The sequence below is a fragment of the Falco cherrug genome, chromosome 20 (genome assembly GCF_023634085.1).
Source record: "Falco cherrug isolate bFalChe1 chromosome 20, bFalChe1.pri, whole genome shotgun sequence".
Classification (NCBI taxonomy): Eukaryota; Metazoa; Chordata; class Aves; order Falconiformes; family Falconidae; genus Falco; species Falco cherrug.
Genome location: NC_073716.1, coordinates 336,240 through 346,999, shown reverse-complemented (window position 1 = coordinate 346,999; position 10,760 = coordinate 336,240). Strand labels below are relative to the sequence as shown.

The 10,760-nt window shown below is 41.8% G+C and overlaps 1 protein-coding gene across 6 annotated transcripts in view; it reads left to right on the top strand.

Annotated features, from left to right (window-relative positions):
• Nucleotides 1-665: 665 nt before the first annotated feature.
• The window catches only part of SPOP (speckle type BTB/POZ protein), a 28,495-nt gene continuing 18,400 nt past the window's right edge, over nucleotides 666-10,760 (top strand). Inside the window, exons 1-3 of one of the 6 annotated variants that reach the window (XM_055697385.1) lie at nucleotides 666-778; nucleotides 1,471-1,665; nucleotides 4,154-4,225. The gene's annotated coding sequence lies outside the window, so the exon portion shown is untranslated. Of the gene's footprint in view, nucleotides 779-1,338; nucleotides 1,666-4,153; nucleotides 4,226-7,478; nucleotides 7,564-10,760 lie in introns of those variants that run through there. The other 5 variants (XM_055697384.1, XM_055697383.1, XM_005439397.4 and 2 more) reach the window with 5 other exon arrangements.

The window sequence follows — 10,760 nt, the reverse complement described above, 5'->3', positions numbered from 1 at the left end:
TTTGTGTCTCATCCTCCTGCCATGTACCACTATGAAGTGCCTGGCTCCATTTGCTTGATAACCCCCTTGTAAAAGGTGGGCCTTGTAAGTCTGTAAGGCCTCCCTTAACTTTTTGATCTAGATCCCTGAATGACAGACATGTTGCTTTATAATCCTTTTCTCAAAACATTAAAATAACCACTATGCTTTGAGGAAAAACTCACCAGCCATCTTCAAACTTGCTAAGAAATTATCATTGTGGACAGTGCAGGGAGCCACTCTTCACAAGCACAGATGACCCACCACACAGCCTGAAGTGAGAGAATAGGGAAGAATTGTTTGTATTTTCCACCATAACGCTAAGCCCAACCCTCAAAGGAACCAGGAGGAAAGATGAAAACAGGCCACACCACCACAGCAAGCGAAACATACACTCTCATCTCCCCCAACACTTCCTCCTTGAGTAAAGGAATTTGAAACAAAAGCCGACACCAGCTCGCAGAAGAGCTGTCAACCCTCACGCAACACCAGGAGAAGAGGCCTGCCAGGCAGAAGGAGCAGAGAAGCACGGCACCACCTCAGGCAGCCGCTCCTCACAATGCTGTGAGGCGAAGCACAGATGACGCGCACCACCTCCCTCGACGCCCTTCCCGCGTTCACGCCCCACCCCGCCTCTCGGCGCATGCGCAGCGCCTCCGCGTGCCGCTGAGGGGCGGGCGCTGCGGGGGGGCCGGATGTGTCAGTGTAGGGTGGTATGAGGAGACCGAAAGGGGACAGCAGGCAGCGGTTCCCTTCTCAGGTGAGGTGGGAGGGGCCGTGCGGGGGAGAGAAGCAAAAAGGAATTGGGCGAGGACTGGAAGCCTCCGCAGGGATGGGGGGAAGGTAGTCTCCTCGTCCCCCGCCACCGCTTGCCTCTCTGATGTGTATGTGGGGCAGCTCTCCTGTGTCCCTGCGGCGGCCCTGCCGCACGACTGGGAAGTGAGAGACCCGCGCGGGCCTGCGTCCCCCTCCTCTGCTGGCTGTTCTAAGTGGCACTGCGACAGGAGTAGCTCTGCCAAATAGCGAGCGCTTGAACTTGAGGGGACCCCAAGGCACACGGCGCATGTTCCGCCGTGCTGCCAGGCGGTGAGCCACCCGGGGGAGGGGCGGGCGGGCGGGGCCGAGCGCGCATGCGCAAGAGGGGGGGGCGGGGAGGGCGTGTTTGGCTGCGCAGGCGCGGGAGCGGGAAGGGCGCCGCGGCCGCAGGCGCGGAGGGGAGCGGGGGGCGGGAGGCCGAGGCCGGTGCGAGGGGTACGCGCCTGCGCGGTGGCCGGGAGCGGGGCGCGGGGGGGAGCGCGGTGCGGCCGGGGCGCCTGCGCGGCCGGGGGGGAGCGCTGGGAACGGCCATATCCTGCCCGTTCGTCAGCGCGGCGCCTGCGCAGAGCGCTGCTGCGGGGACTTGCGGAATAAGCGGAATAACGAGCCTCTGCATCTGCTTGGGGGGACTCGGAGGAGGAAGACATGCTGCTCGATAGTGAGCTCCAGCTGCTGGTGTTCGCCTAGAGGGGCTGGCTGCGGAACGGGGGCCAGAGTCCGGGGGCGCTATCCCCACCCGCCGCACCTGCCTGGGCCAGGGCTTCTCGGGCGCTCAGCCTGTCTCGGAGCGGGGCTTCCACCGGCCGTAGGAGTCACTCGCGGGGCCCGGAGGTAAGAGCTGTGGGGAAGGGGGCAGGCGCTGGGGGAGGGCTCGGTGGCTCGGCTGGGGAGGAGGGCGCGAGTGAGGGAGCGGGGCCTGGGGAGGGGAGAGGTCCGGCAGGGGAAAGTTCGGGGGAGGCCTGCTTAAGGGATTCCCGGAGCTCCTCAGGCAGGGGCAGAGGTTCAGTGGGGTGCCAGGAACTGAGTAAGGAAACGTGAGTGGGAGAAAGGAAATAAAGGCTGGAGTGGAAAACCTGGGGTGACTAACAGCATAACCAAGTAAGGGATGGCCGGTTGTAGTTTTCACCGCTGAGGACTGAGAGGCACGTTTCTCGTGAATTAGAGGCGTCTGGGATCGGTGCTGGTATTTCTTCACTGTGTCTCAGGCCTGTGGTGGTGTTTAAAGGAAATGGTGCATCATCATGCAGTATGGAAAGGCAAAAGAATTCTCTTTCGCAGTTAAATGTGTCACTGATTCAATTTAATAGCTGAGTGCTAGTGCTTGCTACAAGCATTATCTTGATTAATGATTATAAAGGTATTATAAAGGTAAAATACTATTTCTGTAGTGTGCCAGATGCCTGTGCAATGGAATTGTCTTTCCCTTGATGTTTTTTAGAGGAGAGGAAGATATGGAATGTAATGTTATTTGTTGTCATTTTTCTGTAACTCAGATTTATTAAATGTGTTTACGTTTGTGATTGTAGAGCATCATTGTGACATAATGAAAAGGAATACTTTTTTGTGATTTCTTTTTTTTTTCCTCTTTCTTTGCCTTTAGAGTTCTAAGTGTTTATGTCTGGGGGTGGCTTGATGTGAAGCCCTATAAAAGTCTGAAGAATGACACTATTATTTATGCTTTATAAAACAGAACTCTTTGGTTATAAATCCCCCTACATTAGTTAAGTAAAACATACCACTGGCTTCTTTTTCAGTGATATTTTCTAACCAAATGCCCAGAATTACTTGGTTTCATTATGTCACTTGTTTCGTTGTGCCCTGAAGAAAAGACAGATTTTTATTTTCTTAATGGCATTTTGTCATGGATGGGTATCGAGATCGAGACAAAATAATAGCAGAAGTACATTGCAAGCTCTTGTCCTGTCACCATATCAGGAGAGGACAGTAATACAGGAGAGGACTGTACCTACCATAAGATCATAGAAACTACTATCAAATTTGATACCCTGATTTACTTGAGTGTAGTTACCCCTATTATAAAACGAATTGCATTTCCTCCCCCAAACCTCCTGGGTTTGCCCATAGATACAGATCAGGGAGGGAGTTAAAATGTAAGGGGTTTTGGTTTCACGTACGGTCTCCGTGAACATTGCCAACATTGCCATCGCTGATTGCACAGATGACAGTGGAGTGCTCAAAAAAATACTATTTCCTGTGTAATTGATCTTACAATTTGCTGATGTTTTAACATGGAGAAGGTACCAGGACTGGCAATAGTATTAGGTTGATTAGACCTGATAAATGTTGAAGACCATTCCATTCATCAGAGTCTTCTCTCAGTTAGTTTCCACTGAGCCAGCTTGACCTGTGCGTGGGGAGGTTTAGGGTTAATCTCTGAATCTCTGAACTGCAGCTGAGCCTCTAGATGGTCCTAGTGTGAGGTATGTACTGTGAACCGAGTTTGATGCCCTGTGTGATTTTTCTAGATACCATTCTAGTTTACAGAAGAGGGACTTAACAGCATTATTCTTGACACACCCTTCTATTCAGCATTTTACTCTTGGGGCTTTGCCATTCCACTGCCTGGCTCACAGTGGACCTGTAAACTTGAAACATCTGCTTCATTTCTTCCTGGACATTATTTCTGCAGAATTGGGCATAAAGCTTGTACAATCAGGAGCTATTGCGGTGTTATTGATTGCATGCATAGTTTCACACTTGGAAATACCCACTGTAATGTTGTAAAATTCCTTCTCCCAGCATTGGCTTGATTTTCTGCACGACTGGAGTATTATGTAAGATCTTGCTTTATTGCTCCAACCTCTGACTGTTGGTGTTTCCTACTCAGCACAGAGAGGAAATACTACTGAAATGTGTTTTTTTTAAAAAAAAAAGCAAACAAGCTCGTTTTATTGGGAGAATTGCTTCTTGATTCTCAGTTGATAAGCTGCTACTGCATTGTCTTGTGCTTTGTACTTGAGAGACCTCTTAAATAAAGCATGTGTCCCAAGTTCTAGAAACACATGATGGTATGGGAAACTAGCACGAGATGAAAGTATTTGTACCCTTGAGGAGGCAAATAAGCTGTTGTTTTTCTGAAACTATATCTGTAAATGTATTAGAATTTCTTTTCTTGATTTCACATTAAGTGTCCCTTTACTGAACTCTCTAGCAGTTTTTGGAAGGAAGGATTTGAGTGATTCTGGAAGTCTCTTCCTCTTTGCTGGTGTACGTAGCTGCGAATTCAAGAAAATAGGTAACACGCATGAAATGTAATTTTGTGGGGGTTTTGCTTCATTTTTTTTCTCCACATTTTTAGGACTGAAAAGATGCAGAACCACTGACTGTGTAGCAAATGCCTGGAAAAGACTTGAGAGTTCATTTTTATACAGTGAGTAAATTCTTTGTCTACAGGCAGAAGTTGCACCATTGCAATCTGTGAAGTGTACCTGGCTTTACAACTCCATGGATTTTTAGACATCTGTAGAGTTTATAAAGTCAGGACCACTGGAGGGATTAAATACTCCCAACGCTAAATTCATGACCAGAAGATAGTGTTTTGGCCATTGGTATAGCAGATAGTGGTGACTTTAGATACACTGATTAGAGAAAATAGTATTAAAATTTTCATATTGAGATCTTGGTTCAGCTTTTCTTAGCCTGCACTGTAGGTCTTACTCGGGTTCTGTTGTATGACAGTGGACTTTAAAAATGGCTTTTGCTAGAAATACAGCATGTATGTTGTGCATTTTAAATTGGGTCTGATGTAATAGTTGGGCTGTGCATGATATACAGTAACATTTAATGCTTTTAAAAAATTGATCCAACTTCTGATAACAGAAGTAATTTCCTAGCAAAAAGGGGATGCCCTTGCACACACCTTTAAGAGACTTAAATACAGAAAAATTCAGACTATTCATTTGATAATATGCTATTTTTTAAGCATTTAAAATATTTAGGAATCTCATAAGTTCAGTAGTATTGTTTCTGAAAATACATTGGAAGGTTTAGAACTCTGAACACTGAAATTTATTACATATTCAGAAACATTTCATGTTGCATCATGTGTAAAATTAGGGTATATAGTTGGACACCAGGATTCTTAAATTGCTGACTAACAGTTTAAGGTACTCTGAATGACTACCTTTTCTCTGGAGTTAATGTGCCACCCTTTGAGTTAATGGAGGTACAGTTGTAACACTTTTGTATGTGTGACATCAGAAATGGCAGTGACATCTATACAGCATCAATCTGAAAAGACTGATGTGATGTTCTGAAAATGGAAACATCTTCTGATGTCAAACAGAACTTAAAGAATTACACATTTTTAACTATGAATATGCAGAAATGGTACTTGTAGAGGTTCACAGGATGATTTGTGGGACTAAAAGAGCAATTTGTAGTTCAGGTTTTTTTTCCTCCTTTCCATGAAGTCTTAAGTCCTCATATTTACCAAGAAACAGCTATCTCCAAAATGAGTATAACGTGAGTATCTGTTAGGGCTGTGACAAGAACTGATATTTAAGCAAAATTGCATGAGTGGAGAAGATGGTCTAGAAAAACTTACTGACCTTGGAGCCAAACAAGAAGTAGAAGCTTGCTTGCAGAACTTGATCAGATGAAGAAGTCAGTTAACTTAATGATATGTGTATTTTTAAAAGTGTGGCTTTAGTTACTGTTCTGGCCACGTTCTTTGCTCATTGCTACAGAAATTCGTTCAACAGATCATAAATCAGATCGTAATTGTATATAGAAACTTTTCTCTAATAGCAGTGGTTTGCTACTGGGAGGCATCCCACGATTTATTTCTTCTAGATTTTAAAGCTAGTGAGGTCTCACTTATCTTTTCTTAAAAATAAATATTTTTCAGGGGTTTTTTTGTATTTAAAACGGTGAATTTGCTCTTGTATCTGAAAGAGAAGTTCAAATGACAGCCCTGCTTTTAGAGGCATGCTTACAGCAGTGAGACTGGAGAGCAGGTGGAGACAAACACGAAGTCATCTGGAGCTGCTGTATAGCAATGCAGAGAAGCTGCCTGGCTGCCTCCCAAGTGTTGCTGCATAAAGAGGCTAGAACAGACGCTGACTGCATCAATGGAAAAGTTTTCAGTTAACATGGCTAGAATCATGCCTACAGGTTAACTATGTTGACTGTTAAAGAATGTTGTGTATCCCCTCTATCCCCCACAAGAAGCTATTATCTTGTGGTGAAGACATCATGCAGTACCTTCTTCAGATGCACAGAAGGCAGATTGTTGTAGGCTGGGTATCTTGACCTTATACATCTGCCTTCATAATTTCAAAATCATATTAAGTGACACCACTGTATGGGTGCCTTCATTTCCTCAGCTGCTTTTTTGTAGAGGTGTGCAGCCTCAACAAGTTGTGCTTAAAACCCACATGTATCAGTTTGATGAATTTCTTAGAAGCACTTGTGGACACTAAATGAAATTCAGAGAACAGTATTTCACTACTGCATTTGAGAGAAAGTGTTTTTTTAAGATGTCCTGTTAGCTTGTGCTTTTGTTCATACTTCTTCCTAGAGAGAAGTACAGCGTGTCAGTGCAGGCGTTTGAGTCCAGAAGTTTTGAAAATTGCCATCACATGTAGTGTTCTGCCTTACAGACCTCTGCTTGCTAATGACTGTCGTTTAAATTTTACATAATTTTAATCAGGGATTGCAAGCACAAGTGTTACAGCAAATTATATTCAGCTGTATCATGGAAATGTTCTAAAGTCCTGGTGCTTTTTTGGCAGTAATTTATAACTTGTGTGATTTAGAGTTGGTTCTTGGCTAGCAGGTAATTGATACTTCTCTTTAGATTAATATTGCTTATTGAGTTTTACTATTGATGGGGAAAATAATAGGAAGACCCTTAAAAGTGTTTTTATAAGAACAGAAGGGTTTAACAGGAAGAAATCAAAAGTGACAAGAACTGGTTTCTTCTTTGAGGCTGAACACTTTATGGAGATGGCTTCTTGGTGTAAAAAGGGAAATAAATGTAGGTATGTTCTGGGAATTTATTTTCACATACTTTTACATTTACCTCTTTTTCAAAGATGCAATAAATGGCTTATGCCAATAACAGCTCAGAATGCGTAATTAAAAGCAAATCGGCTCCCTGTGTCCAAGATACTTCCTTTGAATTTTTTTTCACTTAGAAGTTACAACATTAATGCTGAAAGTAGTGAAAAGAATTCACCTTGCTGCCCTGATTCCAAAGTGTCACTAATATAAACAGACATAGAATAATGCCTCTGGCCCAGTCTTTCTCCTGTTGACTAAAAACGTACTAAATATGTAATGTCTAAGATACCAGATTTTTCTTTGCTCTTATTCTTATTAATTCAATAATGTTAGTCTTGAATGGTTACAATATTCAAATATGGGTGTAGATGAATGCCATAATTTTTATTTTCAATGGGATTTATGGTAAGATGTAATATTTTTGTGTTAATGTAAGATTATTAAAATTATGCTAGGAAAACCATCACACCTTTTTGAAGTCAGTGTGATCTGTTCTGTAGAAAACACGGCTAATGATTTTTGAGGAAAATATAGAAGGGTTGGAAGTGGAAGTTGGTTGGAATTTGATTCCCCTCTCCTTCCTGTCCTTACTCTTTTTCATGTTGATGTCTGATAAGGTCAGAGAGAAGACTGAACAAAGTAACTTTGAAAATTAAGGACTCTTCCTGCCTGTAAAAACAAGTGTCTGAGAAGCGTTACCTGGTAAGATAGGCTGCAAAGAAGAGTCTTTTTCGAGTGCTTGTAGTTGCTATTTATTATCTGTTAGAAATAAGTGCTGGAGTGAGCTTGCTGTTGGAACGAAACAAGCAGTTGATTCTTACAATGCTTTTCCAAAAACCTGGGTGTGCATGCTGATTCTGAGGGTGCTTTTATTGGGTAATTGCATGATCTTTACATTTAGCAGGTTAAAATAATTCTCATAACCATTTTAAAGTCATGCTGCAATTGCAAGGAGGTGAAAGAATCCAGTAGTTTGGTGTCTCATTTTGGCGATGCTTTGTAATCTCTAAATAGATTATTTGAAAACTTAATTTCCAAAATCATAATGGCAGAAACTGTACTTCAGCTCAAGTTGGTTTTGATAAGCTCGTAGAAATATTAATGCAAGATGGCAACTGGAAAATGTTATGTGAGGACTACCAGATGTTTGTATTACCGGAATGTTGATATAAATAAAAGGCTCCAGAGGGGATTATAGTCTTGGTGATTTGCTAGAGATCAGATCTGCAATCCCATTTGAGTGCTTTAGCAGTGTTTGGTACTGGGTCTCACCGCAGTAGATTGAAAAATGCAGTCCTGCTTAATTTTCAGTTTTGGCTTGTTCGCTGATTAGATGTTGTACCACTTAGGCATTTTCTTCCAGTTATTTTCAACTCCCCAGGAATCTGTTGGGATTTTAGAGGTGTGAGGTATTTCTAGCAGTGGGTTGCTTTTGCAAGAGAAGAACAGTCTACACAGGGGAGAAAACCCCCTGCTGTTGCCAGCCTGTTTTCAGAGTGAGAGCCTTCCCCAGAATGTTAGGAAGTTTTCGTGGCTTTATCTTTTTTATTGGGAAGATGAGTTACATGCTATGAATGTTTTACTTTTTTAAAAAATTGTTAAAATGGCAACTGAGTTACTTGCAAGTGACAGGTAACAATTTACAAGTAGAAACTGAAGCTGTAAAATACTTTTTATGATTTGCCTGTGAGGGAGAATCTGTCTTCAATAAGAAACCTGATCTTATTTCAGAAAAGGGTTTTGTTATTGCCTGTGAACTCTTTTTATTTTAGAAGTCTGCTCAAGCTGATTGTTTCTGTAAAACCTTAGCTAGTGTGTTTGAATTGCATTTTTGCTTGAGAGGAGAGAAATGAGCAGGAACGGATTGGCAGGAGGGAAGAGAAAAGCGGTGAAAAGGAGAATTTGGAGAAAAGGAAAATAAGAGGTTTATTTACTTTTAACGTGCTTATGATCTTAATTAAAAAATTATGAGGAAGATTAACTTCTGAGGAAAAACAGTTTTGAAGATTTAAGCTTTAAGCATCTTGGGATGTAGCTCGAGGATTAAAGATGGAAGTAGAAAGAGTAGAAGGCAAATATCTGGTGAAAATAGGAGTGGTGACTTAAATGCAGCAGTAACTCTAAAATAAAAAAGTTTTATTTGCTTTTAAGGATTTGATTACATTTTATATTGACTGCTGTGGGTGTAATTCTAATATACTTTGGGTAATTTGTAGTTAGGGTTGGATGTGATTGGAGGGGATGCAGTTTTCTGCATCTGTTCAAACACCAACATGAAGCAGTCTTAGAAGAATGTCAAAAATATGACTTGACTTAATGACTGAAGAGCAGAAATTTTCAGTGGAGGATTTGTTTATAAAAGCAGAAGGTTATTTAGAGAACTCTTGGCTGCTTCTTACCACCAACTTCCTCTCTCTTCCCTCAGTTTAGTTTTAGCTGTTTGCTGTTTTATCTGGCGATATTTGGGGAGGAGAGGGAAGGGATGGTAGGTGGTCTACAGCTAAAGAATGATGGTTGTTTCTTTTCTTACAAAATCCATGTAAAACTTGTAATTCTCCCTACAGTACTGATGTTTCACTGACAATTGTCCCATCCTTTAACAGTTTCTTACAAATTACAATTGTTATAGGTGACCAAGCCCTTCCCTTCCCCCCCCCCCCCCCCCATTTTACAATTGGAGAATTTGTTTAAGGGGAAAAAAATTAAAAACATAGTGGAAAAGAAACAGTTTTTGAATACTTGTCAAAGTGGCATTTTGGTTACTGAATTCTAGTGGGCTGCCGATATTCAGTGCATTTTGAGATAACTATCTCTCTTACTGTGTTCAAAATGATTTTTCTGAGTAACTCATCTTTTTTTCCATGATCTGGCATCTCAAAAAATAAATAAATCTGGATGTTACAACTTGATAATGAGTTTTCTGAAATAAACTGAATTAAGATCTATGTGTCTGCCTTAATTAAAATCTTTTTATGCAGTGTCCACAGGGCCCTGTTATGACCTCAGGAATTTGGCCTTCCATCGAAGTTCCTGAGTGCTACTGATGGTATAATGGGGACAAGTTACAAACTTGAGTTAGGATTGATGTATAGTGCCTTGGGATCAAGAGAAAAGCACAGGACTCTCAACATGTGACAGAGATCATTTGCACTCTATTTTGAGGGGGAGCCAGGTTCTTTCTATTTTTTCTGTCTCCCAAATGAGTTGTTGTAGGTCCTTTAGCCTGGTATGCATCTTTCACTGGATGCCAGTTCATTCCTTTTATCTTTATGCTGTGATTGTGTTGATTTTTCCAGTTTATTATCTTACTACTGAAGATTGTAAATAAAAACCCATGTCTCACTTTGAGTTTAGCAGGTTTTGTGGCGCTCAACAGGGTACAGGTTAAGTAACATCTTTTTTTGTTTTTTAATTGTAAAGTACAAAAGGTAGAGGAAGGTGTAATGCACATGCTCCTGGTTTTTAGAAAGTGTTCAAGCTTAATTCACTAACCATTTTTTGGCATGAATTATTCTTTCTTCTAATTCGGGCACAGTTAAGTCTGTATATATACCATTCATGTTACTCCCCTGTAGTTTGTTTTTTCCAAGCAGTGATTGGCTTCTTGTTGTAGAACTGTTCACACTTCTTTGTTCCTGAAAGATAAGCCTCTTGCTTTTGGAAACCAGTCTTCCTTTCAAGATGTAGCTCTCTGTTATAGGTCACTTTCATCTTTCCGAAGTGTGTATTTCTAATCTGAAGTCTAATTTTATTGGTACAGGTTATTTGCTACGTTGCAACTTAGTGTAACCTCTGGAATTCACTGTGGCTGACTTTCAGCCTGCATTTGTAGCTAGACAAAATTTCCTACCACACAGGAGACATTGCAGTCAGTATCACTTAGCCTGTGCTCATGGCTG